Source organism: Gorilla gorilla, chromosome 15 (genome assembly GCF_029281585.2).
Source record: "Gorilla gorilla gorilla isolate KB3781 chromosome 15, NHGRI_mGorGor1-v2.1_pri, whole genome shotgun sequence".
Classification (NCBI taxonomy): Eukaryota; Metazoa; Chordata; class Mammalia; order Primates; family Hominidae; genus Gorilla; species Gorilla gorilla.
Window position 1 is genome coordinate 22,321,328 of NC_073239.2, and position 21,968 is coordinate 22,343,295.

Genomic DNA, 21,968 nt, shown 5'->3' on the forward strand with positions numbered 1-21,968 from the left:
GATGCTTTGGGGTGTGGGTGGTACCCACAAATCTGTTCTTGTAACAACCTGAGTGGCCCTTAAAGTAAAAGTTTGAGGGGATAGAAAGGAAACCTCACCTTTGGGCCACACACCCTCCTTGCTCTTCTCTGGGTGTTCTTTTTTTTTTTTTGAGACGGAGTCTCGCTCTGTCGCCCAGGCTGGAGTGCAGTGGCGCAATCTCGGCTCATTGCAAGCTCCGCCTCCCGGGTTCACGCCATTCTCCTGCCTCAGCCTCCCGAGTAGCTGGGACTACAGTCACCTGCCACCGCGCCCGGCTAATTTTTTGTATTTTTAGTAGAGACGGGGTTTCACCATGTTAGCCAGGATGGTCTCGATCTCCTGACCTCGTGATCCGCCCTCCTTGGCCTCCCAAAGTGCTGGGATTACAGGCGTGAGCCACTGTGCCCAGCCTCTGGGTGTTCTTATCTGAGAGGCAGTAGTGTCACTGGTAGTGGGGTTGTGACTGCAAGGTGTCCAGGTTCTTGGCATTTTGAACAAATAATTGGACAAAACGCCCACCAAAGCAAAGAAGCAACAAAAGAATGAAAGCAGGGATTTATTGAAAACGAAAGTACACTCCGTAGGGTGGGAGCGAACCCGAGCTGCGGCTCAAGAGCCCGGATACAGAATCTTCTTGGGTCCAAATACCCACTAGAAGTTTCCCTTTGGCCACTTCATGCTCACCTCATGTAAATGAATTGGTAGCCTGCAATCAGTCTCGTTGCAGAAAGCAGCCAACCAGAGGCTGAAGTTACAAAGGTCACTCCTGTGCAAACCTATCAGAGGCATTTTGCAACCAATCGGTGACTAGGGTGAAGTTACAAAGTTATACTTCTATGTGCAAACGAAGACTTGGCCTGCAATCGGTCTGACTGGTTGTGGACCGCAACTATTCAGAGGCTGGAGTGAAGTTACAAAGTTGCAAAAGAAGACTCCACCTGCAATCAGTCTGATTTGTTATTGACACCCAATTTCCCATTTGTCGTGCAGAAAAGGTCAAAGAGAGTAGCTTCTGTTCGTTTTGTTGCTTAGGTGTGGAAAGTTAGGGTTTTCCTTTCAATTTAGTTCTAGGAAGTGTGCGTGAAGGTTTCCTGCCTCCAGATCCTATTATCCTGCCTCAGTAGGAGCCTTTTTAAACAAGCGTCTTGTTAAAAAAACAAAACAACCTCTAGACAATTTAAATTTAGCAGTTTATTTGAGCAAGGAATGATTCATGAATCGGGCAGCACTCAGAATTACAAAAGATTCAGAGAACTCTGCAAAGAAGCAGTGATATAGAAAACAAGTTAAAGTACAGAAATAGCCTGGTTGGTTGCAGCTCAGCTGTTGCCTTATTTGGCCTCGGGTCTGATCAGTTGGCAGCCTGAGATTGGCTGAAGCTGGGCTGCAGACTGGCTGAGACTCAGTTGTTTGTTATTCTCCCAAGTCAGGTTTTCAGTTTATGTGCTAAGTTAGGTTGCGGTTCATTACCTAGGAACTGAGAGTACAGAGACAGCCTCAGGTCAGGGGCCTTTCTTATTTAACACTCTCATGATACACTTTTCTGCGTGAATATGCATTTAATACATGGACATGAAGCAAAGCTGCAAAGGGTGCAGCTTTTCTGGACCTGAAAAACAAGTTGGGTTAAAGCAGGTGAGGCTTCCCCCTCCCCATCGGTGTGTATATAGTTTCTTATCCCTGCCTCACCCTTCCTTCTGCCATTTGCCTTGGCAGTGTGATTTGTATCTGTGGTGCTGGTTGGGGCGGGTGAGGTTTAGTAGGGGCAGTTTATGAAGGCTTGTGTTTGCACACTCTGAGATTTTGGGCCCAGCCTGGGTGCCCCTGAGGACAGGTCTGAGCTGGTTCCAGGGTATGGCTTCCAATGCTGGAGCGTCCTGCTGCTCTCTGCTGCCCCCTGGGAGAATATTCTCACACTGCCGTTCCAGGTCAAAGGCAGGAAGACAAGGTATTAATAATTTCCAGGTGGAACAAACTGGGGGCTCGGCGTGAGAAGAATTTCACTACTTAGATTCACGTATCGAGAAAAACACACAACATACCTAGAGACTATGGAAAAATCCATGCACTCCAGCCTCTTCATCTGCAGCTTTAATTCTCACTAAAGCATCCCCACATGTGATTGTTTCTGTTCCTTGTGTCCTGGCTTTAAGATCTCATTTCAAACTTGTCATTCTCCTTAATAACAAAAATCTTGTCAATCCCTTGCTGAAATCAGGTCTGTCCTATTTCTCAGATCTGTTAGTTTGGAAGTCCCATTTATAGAGGTGATAAGATTAGGCATGGCTTGTCCTTAGTGAACCTTAGTGCTTCCTTTTCTAAAAGTAGGCATAGTGTACTGGTTACGAATATGAGCTCTGGAGTCAGGGGAGTCTCAGGCCCATCACTGAGAACGAGACTAATGCCTGCCTTCTGTGGTGAGGATGAAATGAGATGATATATAGAAAGCACTCTGTGTAGTGTCTATCTCATAAGCCAATGAATGTTGACTGTTTTGTTATTTCCTAAGTTCTCATAATTCATTCATTAGTTTGTTCCAGACTCTTGAATGGTCTCCAAGTCCTCTTAATTTGTTGACTGCATTCTTCATGATTTCTCCACTGTGATACTCTATGAGAAACAGCAGACACGCAGACACAAGCCTTGACCCAGTGGGGTCACAGTGGGTGGTAGGGAAAATCAGTCTCAGACCCAGTCATGACAGGGGTTAAAGTGAAGGTGCTTTTGGCAGATCACACATGTTCTGCATAAAAGCCAAATCTGCTCTGTTTCCAGTATGTCTAAACACTTCACCTTTAACAGTAAAAACCAAAAACATAAAAACTTTGCACCCTGAGATAAATCAGAAGTATCAGAGTCACCCTGACAGACCTGGTCCCCAAATAATAAAACGTGAATGTTTATTGTAAACTTGGGCACCTTCCAAAACCAGCCCCCGGACCCCATATTTGCTATGTGGATGTTTAGAGCTATGGCGAGAGCTTTGTGAATACAACAGTCAAGTGAGTAAGTTGCTGCTTTCTCACCAGAAACACGTGAATGGATACTTTGTAACTTTGGTAATACTGCACATTTTCCTTTTAAGTCCTTGTTATGTTTTTTATTTAACCGACCAGTCCTTCGGAAGTCTGATTCTCTTGCTCTCTTTGAAGGTGAACTTTTCTTTCCTTTTGTAAATGCCTCTTTCTCTGAGTATTTTGACACTGGTTGTGCCTTGCCTGAATCATGATGAGGTACAAAGTCTCAAAAGATGTTCCATTTGGTCCACTTTGTTATTAGGTTAAGATTTAAAAAAATTTGAGATACTTTGAGAGTATAAATACTCATAAGAAGTATAAGTACTTTTAGAGTATAAATACTTGAGAATTACCCATGAGAAGTGGTGAAAATAGTATAGTGAGTTCCCATATACGCTTAGTTTAAGATAGCATCTTAACCCTAGCACATTAGCAAACCAGGAAATTGACATTGGTATTAACTAAAGTTCAGATTTTATTCAGATTTCACCAGTTTTTATATGCACTTTTTTTTTGAGACTGAGTCTCGCTCTGTCGCCCGGGCTGGAGTGTGGTGGTGTGTTCTTGGCTCGCTGCAACTTCCGCCTCCCGGGTTCAAGTGATTCTCCTGCCTCAGCCTCTGAAGTAGCTGGGACTACAGGTGCATGCCAACAAGTTTGGCTAATTTTTTTTTTTAATAGAGATGGGGGTTTCACCATGTTGGCCAGGCTGGTCTTGAACTCCTGACCTCAGGTGATCCACCTGCCTCATCCTCCCAAAGTGCTGGGATTACAGACATGAGCCACCACACTTAGCCTATATGCACTTTTTGTGTGTGTGTATGTGTGTGTGCATAGCTCTGTGAAATTTTATCACATGTGTAGATTTATGTAAACACAGCCACATCCAGGATGCAGACAATTCCATCACCCAAAGAAATTCTGTGGTGTTACCACGTTATAGTTACACTTTCTCCCTAACCTGACCTGTGACAGCTATTGGTCTGTTCTTCATCACTATAATTTTGTCATTTCAAGAATGTTATATAAATGGTCCATAGAGTATGTAAACATTTAAGATGAGCTTTTTTCACTTAGCATAATGCACTTGAGATCCACCCAAGTTGTACGTATCAGTATGTTTCTTTCTGTTGCTGAGTAATATTCTATTGTATAATGTACTGCAATGTATTTCACTATTCACTTGTTGAAGGATGTTTGGGTTCTTTCCAGTTCTTGGCTATTGCAAATAAAGCTGCCATGAACATTTATGTATAGTTTCTTAGTGTGCATGTAAGTTTTATTTTTCTAGGTTTCTGGGTGACCATCTTATGTTATAAATTGTGTTTGCAGTTGTATTTATAACACAGCTGGTGTTAAGTTGTGCTTCTTGGATTATCCTGTGTGCATGAGAAAAGAACGGAAGTCACTTAGGATGTAAGTGATGCATTTAGACCAAGCGAAGTCAAAAGCTATCATGACATTTGATGCTAATGGTGATTTGACAGTACTTCAAATAGAGTCAATTGGTAAGAGAATTGAGCCATCACAAAACACGTGGTAGTATAAATCTGCCAAACTCAAAAACATTTGTGTGGAAACATCAGTTCCGTAGTTGTGTTGTGAAGAGAAGAGTGATTTCGTTCCAGCAGAAAAACATCATCTACCTCATTATATTAAAACAATTGTTCATTTGGATTTTTATTGGTTTTATAGTTTTCTTTTTATTTCATTTATAAATTTGTTTTAATTTTATGGCTGTGGACTGGCACATAATCAGTTTAACTACTCAATAAAACCACTATAATATATGTGATTTAATAATGGTTGTGGTATTGAATAAAGGCAAGGTACAAAACAAATACACTATATTGAAAAAGCTGTAAAGGTGGGAATTTATATCACGTTTTGTTTGTACATATTAATATAGTTGGCATTTTGGATCAAACAGAGGTAAAAATAAAGGTGCTTAAATATAGAAGGTCTACTTATCTTATAAAAGTCTGAGCTGGTAGGTGGTCTAGTAGGATGGGTCGCTAGATACCCAAGTTCCTTCTAGCTTGTTGTTCTAGCTTCTTCTGGATCAGTGCTTCTCAAATTTTAGTGTGAATATGAATTACTTGGAGATCTTATTTAAATGCAGAGTTTGGCATCAGTAGGTCTAGGGTGAGGCCTGAGAGCCCCTATTTCCACAAAGTCCCAGCTGCTGCTCCTTCTGCTGGTTCGCAGGCCACATTTTGAATAGTAAGGTCCTGAGTACTGCCTTCATTCACATGGTTGAAGCAGTTTCATCCCCACTTCACTGGATTTCCAGCTATGGGAAGGGGTCCAGAGGAAGTCGAGGACTGGCAGCGTCTTAATGAGAACATGACCAGAAGTTGTTTATGTTCTCTTCACTTCTCACTGCCAAAACTTGTCATATGACTGTACTCAGTTGCAAGGGAGGCTGCAAAATGTAAGCTCTAGGTAAAACTTGAAGAATTCTATTAACGAAAAGGAAGGTAGGGAGAATTAATACTAAGGAACTGTTAGTGGTCTCTGCCACAATATTTCATGAGAATTTAAGGCAACACGGGGTTTATGAGAATTTTTTCCTTTTGAAGAGGTGCATACATTACTTAAGTTTGAGAAACACTAATCTGAAGTATACTGTGAAGTTCCATTTTAAGAGTTAATAAGATTAAGCATAGCTTGTCCTTAGTGAATCCATAGTGCTCCCTGTTCTGAAATTGGGTATAGAGTACTGGTTCAGAAGGTGATCTCTGGCAGGGCACAATGGCTCATACCTGTAATCCCAGCACTTTGGGAGGCAAAGGTAGGACGATCGCTTGAGCCCAGGAGGTCAAGTTTGCAGTGAGCCATGATTGTGCCAGTGCACTCCAGCCTGGGCAACAAAGTGAGGCCCTGTCCCAAAAAGGTTTAAAAAAAAGGAAAAAGAAAACAGAAAGTGGGCTGGGTGCAGTGGTTCACGCCTGTAATCCCAGAACTTTGGGAGGCTGAGTTGGGTGGATTACCTGAGGTCAGGAGTTCGAGACCAGCCTGGCCAACATGGTGAAACCCCATTTCTACTAAAAATACAAAAAAATTAGCTGGGCATGGTGGCAAGCACCTGTAGTCCCAGCTACTCAGGAGGCTGAGGCATGAGAATCGCTTGAACCCTGGGCAGCCGAGGTTGCAGTGAGCCGAGATCATGCCACTGCACTCCAGCCTGGGCAACAGAGCGAGACTCCATCTCAAAAAAAAAAAAAAAAAGTATGATCTCTGGAGTCAGAAAAGTCTCAGGTCCACCACTGAGAATGAGAGTAATGCCAACCTTATGTTGTGGGGATGAAATGAGATGATATATATAAAGCACTTTGTATAGTGCATATACCTGTAGTAGCATTCATAGAAGACTTTTCATAATCTCTGCTTTGCCTACCTTTTCAATATCATCTCTCCCTATGAGCATACCTTTTGTACCAACTCTTGAATGATTTATTTTTACCTGAACGAACACGGTCTCACATCCCCATGTCTTTGCATACGGTATTCGCTTTGTCCTTCGCCATCAGTCATTTGCACCCTAATAAGGGCTGGTTGGCAAAGCAGTATTTCATGGCATGGAGTGTACCCCTCAGCACAGGCAGAAGTTTTGCAAATTTGTGGTTTCTATGGAGACCCCTCAAGAGACAATGGATGGATAAACACAAATGGTAACTGTGTTGGAACCTCTCAGCCTTCTGTTTTGCTGATGGGGGCCACACTGAATAAGGCCCAGGTAGCTATAATGAGGTTTGCTGTATAGAGATTCTAGGACAAACCTAGAAGCGAAGTGTCCTGGATTCTATTTGAAGATGTTATTGACTCCTTGGGAAGCCTTCAGATACTCAGTTAACTGCCTTGAAGAATACTAGTTTATTTCTTTAAGTTGGAATATGTAACAGGCTAAGGTTTTCCTTTCTTTGAGAATATCCTACAGTTTCCTACAAAGCGTCAAAACCGTGTGTGTGCGTGTGTGTGTGAAAAGAAATATAAAATTCCGTTTTCTTATTTTGGCTTATCTTCCCAGTTGGAATAAAATTCTCAACACATTTTTTCCTGGATGCACTCATAGTTCAAATGATGTTACTTTAGAAAAAAAACCAAATCCACAACAAAAATTACCCATAAGATTTAATAAACCCACTGTATTTTTCTGTTCTTTTTCAATTCTATTTTCCATGTCTTTTCATCCTCTTTATAGCAGGAGCTCATCGTTACTTTTTTTTTTTTTTTGGTAAAATCATTGCTGGTTTTTTTTTTCTGTCTAATTGCCTCATTGATTCATTTACCTAATAAACTTAATGGCTGAATTAAAAATAATTACATAAATGAAAATGTAACCTCCTACAAGTCCTCTACTTCTTTGCACAAGTTTTAACTTTTAGAGAAATAGGTACTTTTGGCCGGGCGCAGTGGCTCATGCCTGTAATCCCAGCACTTTGGGAGGCTGAGGCGGGCAGACCACTTGAGATCGGGAGTTTGAGACCACCTGGCCAACGTGATGAAATCCTGTCTGTACGAAAAAAAATACAAAAATTAGCCAGGCATGGTGGCATGTGCCTGTAGTCCCAGCTATCTGGGAGGCTGAGGCAGGAGAATCCCTTGAGCCCTGGAGGCAGAGGTTGCAGTGACCTGAGATTGCGCCACTGCACTCCAGCCTGGGTGATAGAGTGAGACTCCGTCTCAAAAAAAAAAAAAAAAAAAAAAGAAAGGTGCTTTTAACCCTTTCTCTCTATTCCATGCCTTTCTTAAGACGTGCTGGTTAGTTAACTTGGGGAGTGACTCCATTAGCTAAGTGACAGTAGTCAGCCTGTGTCTGAAAGGGACTTAATCCCTGGTATCTTTTTCTTGTTCAAGTTGAGTAGCTGTGTTCTTTCCCAAGAATGCAGGCTTCCCTCTTTGGATTAATCTGTGTCAATGCCAGGAGCTTTGTCATGGCAAAAGAGATACAGCTGTGAACAAGGAACTTTTACTATGCTTTTAATTCAGTCAGTTGGTCAATATTTATTTAGCACTGTGACATATCAAGAATATAACCTCTGGTCCCTAGGAACTTCTGACTTAAGGTAGACAAAAATAATGGCAAGACAAAAAATAATGTTGAAACAGAGCTGCAGGAAATTCTTTTGCTACCCAGCCCTTGTTCCAGCACTGCTAGTCTCTTGGTGTTCCAGGACTTGCACACTTCCTTTTCGTCATCTTTCAGCAGAGTTGTACATTGCAGCATGGGCTCTCTGGTGGTGGCAAGTCCCTGGGATGTGCTGTTAAGAGTATCTCTCTGGTCTTCCCTGTGGAGAGTGATAAGAAAGGGAGTTGAGGGCCAGGCGCAGTGGTCCACGCCTGTAATCCCAGTACTTTCCGAGGTGGGTGGATCACCTGAGGCCAGGAGTTTGAGACCAGCCTGGCCAATATGGTAAAATCCTGTCTCTACTGAAAATATAAAAATTAGCCAGATGTGGTGGCATGCGCCCATAGTCCTAGTCCCAGCTACTTGGGAGGCTGAGGCAGGAGAATCCCTTGAACCTGGGAGGTGGAGTTTGCAGTAATCCAAGATCACGCCACTGCACTCCAGTCTGGGTGACAGAGCAAGACTCTGTCTCAAAAAAAAAAAAAAAAAAAAAAAAAGGAAAAAAAGAAAGGGAGTTGCAAATTCCCTATGTATCCTCTCTGGAGGTAGTGCAAAGCATGTGGGTTTTGGAGTCAGGCCTGACTCTGTTGTGTAACCTAAGGGTAAGATTTTGGCCTCTCTGAAAGCTCAGTTTCTCATCTGTAAAATGGGGATAATAATACCAGCCTCATAAGGCAGATGTGGTGATTAAGTGAAAAAATGAATGTAAAATGCTTAGAGCAGTGCCTGGCATTGAAACAGGTGCTTACTTTGCTCGTTATCCTCCCAAGCCTCCAGTGGGAACTTCTGCTTTCGGAACAGTGCCACATTCTCTCTGGAAAACAAGCTATGTTATTTGTTAAGCTGCTCCAATGGCTCAGTCAATAGACTAAGAGTTATAGTCCCCAGAGTCAATCGACCTATTGTTATTAAATTGCCTTGGCCCTGCTAGTTTTGGGAGTTGTCATCTTGCACTGCTGATTTACAGTTTTCTTCCAACCCTTCTCTTGCAAATGTTGTTACTAGTTCAGGGCACTAGATGGCGCCATTTTACTAGGTATCGATAACTTTCACAAACGGACCCCTCTGTCCTGCACTTTAAAAAAAAAAAAAAAGAAAAAGAATTTGTATCGCATGCATCAGTATAGCCATATATTCCAGCACATCAAAGAAATACCTTTACATTTTGGTGTTTCTTTCATTTATAATAGGGGGAGTGTAATGCTGAGAAATCATCCAGAGGTGCACACGATTTAGTTCCATGGTTTAGTAGAGCAAGAAAACTATGGAGTAGACTCACAGGGAAGCCACAAATTTAATGGAAACTGGAAAATGAAGTGAATGAGGTAAGGTCAAATAAAAGTGGATTACTTGGTGTTTAAAGAATGGATAGGTAGGCTGGGGCACTGTGGCTCACGCCTGTAATCCCAGCACTTTGGGAGGCCGAGGCGGGCGGATCACCTGAAGTCAGGAGTTCGAGACCAGCCTGGCCAACATGGTGAAACCCTGTATCTACCAAAAATACAAAAATTAGCCGGGCGTCGGGGCACGGGCCTGTAGTCCCAGCTACTCGGGAGGCTGAGACAGGAGTATTGCTTGAACCTGAGAGGCGGAGGTTGCGGTGAGCCGAGATCACGCCACTGCACTCCAGCCTGGGCGACAGAGGGAGATTCCGTCTCAAAAAATAAAAAAAAGAAAAAAAGAAAAAAAAAGGCTAGGTAATGCCATGGTAAGCTCTAACAGTGGAAGGATTTCTAGGGAAGATGATAAGCCGCTATTAATCACCACCACAAGGAAGAATAGAACAAGAAGAAATGGACTTATATGACTACATGAGAGACTTAAGTTAACTACAAGGAAGAATTTCTGGGGCCAAGGCAGTGTAATGTCACAACCAGGAAAATTATCAAATTTTTCTTTATTAATGTTAAAAACAAAGTAGACAAGAACTTGACGTGTACAGGTTGGTTTATTTGCCATTCTACTAGAAGACGGAGGAAGGTTCTCCCCTTTATTATGATGCTTATTTGAAGCCTGGCATGACACAGTGTAGGACAATAGTCTTGTGTCCCAATGGTGCAGGCTGGGACTTGACATGAGCTAACAGGATTAGCAGTGTTTTGAAAAGTATCCCATTATTGTGTGTCCGTATATCGGTATTATATTAGAGATCTATAGGAGTTGCTGGCATTTTTTTTCTTGGTTTCTAAAATACTTATATAAGGGTTGGGCTAGAGGGAGGAAAACGATCACAGGCGAAGAGAAAATCAAAGATCTCTTCATTGGCACTGTTTTTTGAACCTCTGTCTTGTTACTTATTATATGATCGCTCAGACTGTGGTTTTGTTTTGTTTATTGGCTATTCCTTATTGATACCTGTAATAGCTTGTAGATGAATATGGAGATTACATAGTTGTGATTATACACCAAGTCCACAAGGGGGCGCCAAACTCGACCTTCTCCCCAGAGTCACCCAACAGTACATATGGTGTCTATCCTGGTCGGTCTCCTTTCTTCCTCTCCTGCCCCATGGTACCATCAGTCCTCCTCCCGAGGTCCCATCTTCATCCTGGGAGAATGCTTCATGTATGCCTTTTCAGGTTCTTCAGATCCTCATAGCACATAATAAACAAGACAATAAAACTTTCCATTGCTCACAGTGACTGCCCCTCACTGCTTAACTTAGCTGCGCGATTCTAACAATACTATATCTTTCCAGGCTGGGCCTCACGTGGCTCATGCCTGTAATCCCAGAACTTTCGGAGGCTGAAGTGAAAGGATCCCTTAAGGCTAGGAGTTCAAGACCAGCCTGGGCAGCATAGCAAAAACTCGTCTCTACAGAAAATAAAAAAAATCAGCCAGGCACAGTGGCATGTGCCTGTAATCCCAGCTACTTGGGAGGCTAAGGCTGAGGCAGGAGAATCGCTTGACCCCAGGAGTTCAAGGCTGGAGCGAGTTATGATTGCACCACTGTACTCCAGCCTGGGTGACAGAGTGAGACCCCATCTCTTAAAAAAAAAAATACTATATCTTTCCTAAGGTCATCTGCCAGGAAGGGGAGAGGTGAAGAAATAAAGATGGTGATGGAGGATTGGGATGAGGTGCAGAAACTTTAGTCCAGCCAGATTTTTCCCTTGCTGATTATAAATGCATTGCATGTTAATTGTAGAAAATTTGGAAACAGATATAGAATAGGACAAAAAGCAAAATTATTTATACTTCTGCTACTTATAGATAACTACAGTTAATATTTTAAAACATTTTATTCTATGTAGCTATAGGAATTTGGAGAAACTGAAGCAACTGTTTGTAGAGAGCTGATCTGAAAGGTTATCCAGGGGCTAAAAGAGCAAGCATGATCTGTGGATCAGTGGGTAGAGAAAATCTGTTCTCAGAGAGAAAAGTGAGGCAGGGATCTAGAAAGAAAAGCAAATGAAGGTCTCTTGATCTCAGAGAGCAATAGAAAAAGTAAGAGTGGCTTTCTGGATATGTATAACTATTACGTATAAATTAAAAAAAAGAATGGCTTCCTGGGTCTTCTGTGCTTCTCCTTTTCCCAATTCCCAGGATTAGGAGTTTTGAGCCATGACAGTACCGCTCTTAGGTCCTGTGAGCAGTTTCTCAGTAGCCTTTCAATAGTTCAAACAAGTAGGTTTTCTTTTCTTTTTTTTTTTTTTTTTTTTGAGGTGGAGTCTTGCTCTGTCGCCCAGGCTGGAGTGCAGTGGCGTGATCTCAGCTCACTGCAAGCTCCGCCTCCCGGGTTCGCGCCGTTCTCCTGCCTCAGCCTCCCGAGTAGCTGGGGCTACAGGCGCCCGCCACCGTGCCCGGCTAATTTTTTGTATTTTCATAGAGACGGGGTTTCACCGTGTTAGCCAGGATGGGTTTTCTTTTCTTGAAATCAAAGACCTCTGACTAGAATAGCCACATGAAGTAATAGGAGCTTTATCATTACTGCTATGGACAACCTTATGGAAAGTGCCTTTTTCATTCCATCATTCACTGGAAAGCACAATACTGATGCTCTACCCAGGGCGTTTTTTTACTATTCCCTTTAACCAGAGATTCAGTATGCTTTCACTTCCAACAGCCCATACCTACAACCCTTCTTTTTGTTTTTGAGGTCTGCCCACCTACTGGAACCCACCTTACATGCATGCATAAAGAGCACCTGCCTGGAAATTTGTGCCCCACTGAGGGGACCACTAACCAATGACTGGTTATGGGAATATAAAGCCCTAGCCCCCTTTCCCTGGGTTGGAACAACTCCGAAGCCTAACTTACTTCCAGAGTTCTGCAGGATCATGCTGAAGCTACCAGCTGTGGACTTTGAGACTGAACTTGCAGTAGGCAGCGTCTAAGGTGGTCCCCAACGATCCCCGCCTCCTTATATTCATACTCTTGTGTAATTCCCTCTCCTTGAGTGTGGGATAGATAGGGTGACTTGCTTTTGATCATTAGTATATGGCAAAAGTGCGGGGATGCCACTTCCATGATTAGATTACAAAAGATTGTGATTTCTGTCTTGCGAACAGACTTTTTTTTTCTCAGGTTGTATGTTTCGGTGAGGCAAGCTTTCTGGCAGGGAACTGAGGGGAGCCTCTGGCCAACAGTCAGCAAGGAACCAAGGCTCTCAGGCCATCAACCTGTATGCAACTAAATGCTGATCACAATCATTGACTGAGTGTAGAAGTAGATCCTTCCCAGTCTGGGCTCTTAAATGAGCCTGGATCAATATCTTGATTACAACCTTGTGACAGGCCATGAAGCAGAGGACTCAGTTAAGTTGTACCTGGATTCCTCACACACAGAAACTGTGAGATAATGAAGGTGTATTGGTTTTAGATGCCAAGTTTTGGGGCAATTAGTTAATGTAGGTTAATACAGTACCTTGCTTGGTTTCCTCCCATTACCTGTCTTGTTTCCCCCATTCTCTTACCAGTTTTTCCTGAGGTCCCTTTCTTAATAAAGCACTTGCACAGAAACTTCCCTAAGATAGCTGATTGAAGGAACAGATTCTAAGGATGGGGTTCTAAAGTAGGATAACTTATCAGCCAGCTGGCAACAGGACTATCACTGCAGTAAGTGGAGTGTTGTAGGCATATTGTAGCCTTGCAAATGCTAAGACTGTTATCTGTGATGAATTGGGACAGGGATGTAGGTAGAAGGGATGTTCAAAGACAGTTGAATTAATTGGTTGATTTTGGGTGCTTACTGCTATACTGAAGAGAGAAAATAACAAACTCATTTCCAAAATAGAGCATGGTGTGGAAGTCTGAAGACCTCTAATGCAGCAGCCAGAAGGCAGAACATGCTGAAGATAAGGCTTAGGATGAGAGTAGCAGAACTTCAGAGAAGACTGAATTAGCAGGTTTTCACAAGTCAATGTCGTGATAGGGAAAGTCTAATACCCTGAGACTTGGGATGGGGACAGTTGGGTGCACTAGATGACACTGGTCCCAGATTCCTCCTGAGTCCTCTGAGCCTGTGGAAATGGACCATTTCCTTTTGCTAGAGGGTAATAGCACCTATCCCTTGTCTGAAGACCATGTAGAGGCTGTAACTGAAGTGGATGCTTTATGTGCTGTCCTCCTGATCTACTCTCATCTCCCTTCCTGGCCATTAGACTAATAATTTGGATCGAATATTGTCGTGTCACAACTCAGGAAGTGCTGGTCCTGCTTAGGGAGAAAGGGGCTGAACTGCAGGAGCTGGCTAATGTGAACAGGCATATTAGCCTGAAAATGGCTCTTGAGAGTGGTGGGCTGCTAGTGTAGACTATCGTATGGAGTTAGATGAGGAGAGAGATTGTTAATATGAATATATTCTTCTGTGACTCAGGATTTAATGTTCTGGCAAGGATTCCTGGAGACATTCTCAACTATGCTGCTAAATGGCTCCTGGAACATTGAAAAAAATCATGGCCCACATTAAAGGCGATAGAACTGCCTTGGCATATTTTCAAGCAAGGAATCAGAAGTCTCACAGTTGATTACTGTGTCAGTTATCAACATATTGTTTCTCAGCTCCAAATCCCCGTCTCCAATTTTTCTTTTCTGCTCTGTGATTTTTGAGCTGACTATATAATCATTTTTCCTTTGCCATCTGGTGCAATATTAGGATTTATCGATAGAGGGTACTGGAGGGATACTGCAAAGTATCAGGAAGGAGGCATGTCTCCTCCTGGTTTTGGTGTGATTGTTTTTCTTTTTCCTCTGATGGTGTGGCTGCCAATAGTGGGCGGAGGCCCATTGACTCTCATTCCCCTGCAAGCTTCTGCAGCGCTCCGGCAGGCTGCTACAGTTCTGGACCTCTAGTTCACCAGAACCTCAGCAAACAGCACCGCTAAGGGTAGGAGGGTGCCTGCAGGATTCTTCACCAGAGGCCAATTTATCATGGTGTCATTAGGAATAAAAAGGATGTGGGCATTCTCCTGGAATATTGCTTCATATATCTGGCAGGGAAAATACCCCAACAATACCTGAAACCAAATTTAAGATCGGGTGGCCAAATACTTGACTTGAATTACCACAGTGGAGAGTTATGGCTCTTCACCCATTTCCCAGACCTAAGCCAGCTCAAAGACTGAGAATCCCTTGCTTGAAGCGTAGCTTGTTCCCTTGAGAAGAACCTTGCAATGTTGCCACAAGTTTATATTATATATTCCCCCAAGCCTTCCTCAATGGGACCTGTGGCCATTTACTAGTCACTGTGCACTGAAGAAAAGGCAATACCTAAACTTTGCAGGTTTTACTAGACACTGGCTCTGAATTGATGTTAATTCCCAAGGAAGCAAAATGCTACTGTGGTCTAGCAGTCAAAGTGGGGGCTTATTGTGGTCAAGTGATAAATGGAAACTTTAATTAATTCCAACTCACAGTGGCCCAGTTGATCCATGAACCCTTCCTATAGTTATTTTCCCACTTCCTGGATGCCATATTGGAATAAACATACTTGTTACTGTTAGGATCCCCATCTGGCTCTGTGACTAAGTAGGAGCTTTTGGAATTTCCCTTCCCTATAAATATAGTAAACCAGAAGGAATATTGTATTTATTTTAAATTATATATATTATTGTCTCCATTAAAGAATTGAAAGAGGCAGGGTTTATGATACCTATCACGTTCCCATTTAACTCGTCAGTTTTACTTGTGCAGAATTTGGATGGATCTTGGAGAATGACTGAGAATATTATAATCTTAATCAGATTGTGACTTTGTAGCTTCTGTCTCAGATACAGAATTTTTACTGAAACAAATCAATAAAGCCCCCTGGCACTTGATATGTAGCTATCGACCTAGCTAATGCTTTTCTCTCCATACCAATTTGGAAGAACCTCCAGAAGCAGTTTGCTTTTACCTGGAAGGGCCAAGAGTACACCCTCACTTTTCTAGGCCTCTGACTGATAGCCACACTGTTTTCCACAGTCCAGGAATGCAGGTATATGTTGGGCTTGGACAACTTTTCTTTTCACACAAACTGGATGACCGGGTGTACTCACCAATATCTTCCCCCTGGTGTTAAGAGGAGACATATGCATACACTTATAGGAGTGGGCAAAAAGTGTCAGTATCTTTTTATTGTACCTTCATGCTCACTAGAGAACATCTACTGCAGAAGAGTCGTGGTCAACCAGGTTGTCAGGACTCATCCAGTAGATGTCAGCTAGCCTTTGTCCTTGGTCACCCAGTGTCTCTCTGGGGGCCTATAAATGGATAGCCATGGTAGCAGAGATAGAGGTTATCTTTGTGTTGAGTTCTCTTTCACCAAGGCTGATCTAGTGACTGCCGCTGTTGACTATTTGAGCTGTTGGCAGCAGAGGTTGAGTCTGAGCCTTCAGTATGATAAACACATTGAGGAGACCAAGCAGACTTGGTCATAAGTTGACTGTGTCAGATCCCTTTTGCACTAGAAACGGCAACAATTCTTCTTAACTGGAATGAATCAAAATGTATTCTAGGTATGGCTTTGCCCTTCCTGCCTTCAGTTCCTCAGCCAATACCATTATCCAAGGGTTCATAGAGTGTCTTTTTTTTTTTTGTGTGAGACAGGGTCTTGCTCTGTCACTCAGGCTGGAGTGCACTGGTGGGATTATGGCTCACTGCAACCTCTTCCTGCTGGGGTCAAGTGATCTTCCCACCTCAGCCTCCCGAGTAGCTGGGACCATAGGCACGCGCCACTACTCCCAGCTAATTTTTTTTTTTTGAGATGGAGTTGCACTCGTGTTGCCCAGGCTGGGGTGCAATGGCACAATCTCGGCTTACTGGAACCTCTGCCTCCCCGGTTCAAGCTGTTCTCCTGCCTCAGCCTCCCAAGTAGCTGGGATTACAGGTGCCTGCCATCACACCCAGCTAATTTCTTTTTTTTTTGTATTTTTAGTAGAGACGGAGTTTCACCATTTTTGGCCAGGCTGGTCTCAACCTCCTGACCTCAGGTGATCCGCCTACCTTGGCATCCCAAAGTGCTGGGATTACAGGCATGAGCCACTGTGCCCCACCCCAGATAATTTTTAAGATAAGTTATTTGTGGAGATGGGACTTCACCAGGTTACTCAGGCTGGTCCGGCACTCCCTGGCACAAGCAATCCATCTGCCTTGGCCTCCCAGAGTGCTGGGATTACAGGCATGAGCCACTGCACCTGGCCAGAGTGTCTGATTTACTAACATGGGATCTAACATGTAACACAGACCAACGTGTGACCACATGTTAGAAATGACAATTGGACATATGATCGTGAAGTCACCGATCTTACTGTGTATTGCATAGTATACTAGTTGGCTGAACAACCTTGGAATAGCCTCTGGAAGGTATGGTCAAAGTGTCACCTTGAAGATAATAATCTGCAAGATTGGAACACTGTCCTTTAAGGTGTAGTGTTTCTTTTGAGTCAATGGCCATTATGTGGTTTTGTGTAGAATGAGTCTGGGTTCCAAGAGGTGGAGGAAGGGGTGGAAGAAGCTCACCATGAATCCCAGTGACCTGCGTGGGAAATTTGTGCTTCTTGTCCTGCAGTGTTGGGTCCTAGCATTCTAGAGGTTCTGCTTCCCAGAGGGGAATACATCAGGATTCTCAGAATCCTACTAAACCTAAAACTCTACCTTGTCGTTTTATGCCTCTCATGACATGAGATCATCAGGCTAAGAAAGGAGTTATACTGGCAGGAGTAATTGGCCTTGATCATGAGGAGGTAGGGTTGCTTTCCCATAATGGGGTTAGGAAATAGTGTGTTTAGAAGGAGATCCACTGGGATCTCTTGATGCTGTCATGTGACAAAGGAATTATAGCTGCTGTAGCCTGCCAAGGGCATGGAAACCAGGAGCTCAGGAGCCCTCAGTGTTGGAGGTCTAGGTCACTCACCAGGCAAGCAGCCTAGACCAGCAGTTGTGCTAGCCAAAGGGAGTTCCTGATACATATCAGGAACCACTGCAACAGTGAGAACTGTGGCTTCTTTGTGTGCATGTGTGGCAGGATCTTGCCCTGTGACCCAGGCTGGAGTGCAGTGGTGTGATTATAGTTCACTGTAGCCTCGACCTCCCAGGCTCAAGCCATCCTCCTGCCTCAGCCTCTCAAGTAGCTGGGACTACAGGCATGTACCACCATGCCCAGCTAATTTTAAAAATTTTTTGTAGAGATAGAGTTTCCCTGTGTTGCTCATGCGGTCTCGAATCCTTGGCCTCAAGCAGTCCTGCCTTGGTGTCTCAAAGTGCTGGGATTACAGGCATGAACCACTGCACCTGGCCAGTAGCTTGTTTTACTAACTTCCTTTTGTAAAAAGGATCATACTAATAGGATCAAGCTTAATCATAAGAATAATCATAATTTATAGATTTTATATATTCTTGGCACTGTTTTAGGTACTTCACATTTGTAAACTCAATTCTCACACAACCCTATGAAGTCATTAGTATTATTATGATAACTTTATAGATGAAGAAATGGAGACCTAAGCTGAAGTCACTAAGTGATCAAGGGTTCAGAGGAGGATATGGATTGTGGGATGACATTTGAATTGGCTTTTGATCCTTTGCTTTAAGGCGGGAAGGATGAATAGCAGATTCAGTGGATGCATAGAGGGAAGGTATTCCAGGTGGAGGACATGGAATAAACAGATGCACACAAGGACCAAATAGAGATACAGGCTTGCTGAGCGACAGCTACATGAGTTTGCCAGAGCACAGGATTGATGATAGCAAGAAATGGGAGATAAATTTTAAAAAGTATATCTGGGCCGGGCATGGTAGGTAGCTCACACCTGTAATCCCAGCAGTTTGGGAGGCCAAGGTGGTCGGATCACGTGAGTTCAGGAGTTTGAGACCAGCGTGGCCAAGATAGTGAAACCCCATCTTTACTAAAAATACAAAAATCAGCCAGACATGGTGTTGCGTGCTTGTAATCCCAGTTGCTTGGGAGGCTGAGGCATGAGAATCGCTTGAACCCAGGAGGTGGAGGTTGCAGTGAGCCGAGATCGTGCCATGGCACTCCATCCTGGGCTACAAAGTGAGACTCGGTCTCAAAAAAAAAAAAAAAAAAAAAAAAAAAAGTGTATCTGGGCCCTGCTAGGTAGAGTTCTGAAGGCAAGTTAAAAACTTTGAATTGTGTTTTTGGCAATAATGGAGATTGAAGGGTTTTTAAGGGCAGATGTGGCATGATCAAAGGAGCTCTCTAGAAAAGTAGTTTCTAAATGTTGGATGGTAAGTAGATGCCAGTTTGGCTGCCTAAAATTTGCGTGGGGATGTTTTAATAACACAGATTCCTGCGACGCACTTGGGGATTCACCAAACATATATCTCTATTGATTGTCTTTTCTCTTTTTCCTTGTCCCTGACTGTCAGGTTTCTTTTCCTCTTTAAAATGGAGGCCCCCTTTCTTGCTCCCTCATATTTATTTGTGACAACAGTTAATTGTGACTTCTGGTTTACATACCTATTATGTCTGAGGTTACTCAACTCAGTTCTCAAATGTTTGGTGACTTCTAAGTTTTTCCGTGTTGGAGGTCTTGCTAATAAGACTCATGAAGAATTCACTCTTCTCTTTGGAGTCCCTAAATAAATTAAATCCTTTGGGTAATATTTTTTTTTGAGACCGGGTCTTGCTCTGTCCCCCTGGCTGGACTGCAGCAGCACAATCATAACTCACTGCAGCCTCAACTTCCCAGGCTCAAACAATTCTCCTGCCTCAGCCTCCTGAGTAGATGGGACTACAGGCATGTACCACCATGCCCAGCTAATTTTAAAGTTTCTTGAAGAGACAGGGTTTCTCCACGTTGCCTAGGCTGGTCTTCAACTCCTGGGCTCAAGCAATCTGCCTGCCCACCTTGGCCCTCAAAAGTGCGGGGATTACAGGCATGAGCCATTGTGCTCAGCCTCATGATAATTTTTGAGAGACAATTTTCCTATTTTTCTTTTGTCTTCACTTTTCCAAGCTAAATAGTGTCTGTCCTTTTAACCGTTCCAATTGGGTCATGGTGTCAGACCTTCAATATTGTGTCAGGTTCTAGTATACTTGTGATCTTCTTAGATGCTGGCGCCCAGGATGGCATACAGTGCACTAGATATGATTATGATCCATATAAACTAGAGTGGGACCATTCCCCCCAGCACCACCTGCCACTGGACACTAGATCTCAGCTCAGGGTCAGTAAGAGCTCAGTGGCCCTAGCCCTCTGCTGTTCCTTGTAAAGCTTGTGGCCACTAAAGCTTCTAAGCCTTTTCCGTTCTTGCTCCTCATCATACCTCTTTCATCAGTTGCACATGTGGTTGATTCCTAGAGAGTTATTGAGGAACTGGACTCACGACTTTAGCTGATTGATGATCCCATCCAGCTTTCTTGTGATGGGTAATTTAGTGTAATATTGGCACAGTTGTGATTCCATCTACTTGTCTTGTTCTTTTCTTTTTTTGAATGACATAAACCAGTATTTGCTTTTATTATTATTGTCTTATGTTCTAGGTCTGGTTATAGCCCTTATTTTTTTCATAAAACTAAAAGTTAAACTTCTTTGTATGTTTTACCATCAGTCACGAAGAATAAGAACTTTCAAAACAGAGTTTTGTTTTGTCCTTTAACTGGTGCATATGGTCACTGATTTTTTTTAGATGAGTGAACATGGAAAAGAAAATTGATACCTAGGAGATAGATAACATGTGATGATGTATTTTTTTAATAATCAAGGTATAATTCATATATCATAAAATCTATACATTTTAAAGTATATAGTTCAGTGATACCGTTTCCTCTATTGTTTCCTCTGCCTCTGAGAGATCATATTGTCAGCTTTTAGAATACTAAGTTGTGAAAGCATCATCACTATCTAATTGCAGAACATTTTCATTACTGCCAAAGAAACCCCATACCAGCTAACACAGCTAATAGCCGCTCCTCATTTCCTACCCCGCCAGCTCCATTTAGACTCTGTCTTCCTGCCATTCTCTATGTGTGGACACTTGAGCCTTCCATTTTGGAGCTGACTGGCATATTTTTTTTCCTTTACATCGTAAACTGTACAGAGGAGAATCTTGCATTTACAGAGTTCTGATATCCTATTTATTAAATTATACTGGATTCTTAGGATGCAGTGAACCGATTTGCAATAGCAAGGGGCTTTTGTCACCACCATTTCTTCCACCTGGGCTTCAGTTTCTTCAATATTCATATTATTCTTTCCAGTCAAATGCCTGTTTTCCTTAAAGAAAAGAAAGAAGCAAAATAGAAGTTGACCAGCCTGGGCAACATGGTGAAACCCAGTCAAAGAAGAAGAAGAAGGAGAAGGGGAAGGGGAAGGGGAAGGGGAAGGGGAGGAAGAGGAGGAAGAGGAGGAAGAGGAGGAAGAAGAAGAAGAACAACTAGCTGGGTGTGGTGACGCATGCCTGTTGTCTCAGCTACTCAGGAGGCTGAGGTGGGAGGATCACTTGAGCCCAGGAGGCGGATGTTGCAGTGAGCCAAGATTGCACCACTGCACTCCAACCTGGGTGACAGAGCGAGACTCTGTCTCAGAAAAAAAAAACAACAAAAAACCAAAACAACAAAAAACCAAACAATCAAAATAGAAGTTGAGCAGTCCTGCTTTCTCTATGATCTGTTAACAGCGTACCATAATCTCTACTCAAGTGACTTCTATCTTTCTTGTCCTTGCTCCAAACAAGGTCACAGAAACCTTTTTATTTCTGCTTGCTGTCCTTAGCAGCACTTGCACATTTTTGGTATTAGCCTTCCTGACAGTTTCCATAGGTTTGGACCCACGTCTGCATTTCCTCTTGGCTGTGGATCTCCCTCTGTGGTACGTGCGTCCTTTCCAGCCCTAAGCTTACTAAGGTACTTTCGGTGTAGCTGCATCAGTCCTTGCTGTCCATTCTTCTTTCTAGGAACAATTTCCAGTAATTAGTTCAGAATTTTCTTTCTGAAAGTCCTACCTTCTTTGCATAATCTTTCCTTACAGAACTCCAGACTGAGTCTCCAGAGTTATGCTCTTTTCCTGCCACCGCAGGACAGGAAACTGTCAGTTTTCCCTATGCCAATGGTCATTGTTCCAAAATGACAGAGTCTCTTTGTTCCCCAAGGTTCTTGTCACTTTATCTTCACCAAACAATTCTTCCATGTTGGTCCAGAAAAGCAGTTTCCTGCATTATTTCCTCTACCTCTGAGAGATCATATTGTCAGGCTGAATTTGTCAGATGCACTTTCATAAATGGAATAGGACATTGCCTTGGTAAGACCTTTGTAGTATGTGATTACGTGTTCTTTTATAAACATTCATGAAGTATACCTTGTGGAAATCCACCTGAGAGTACGGATGAAAGAAGAGAAGGAAAGTCATATCCAGAGTTG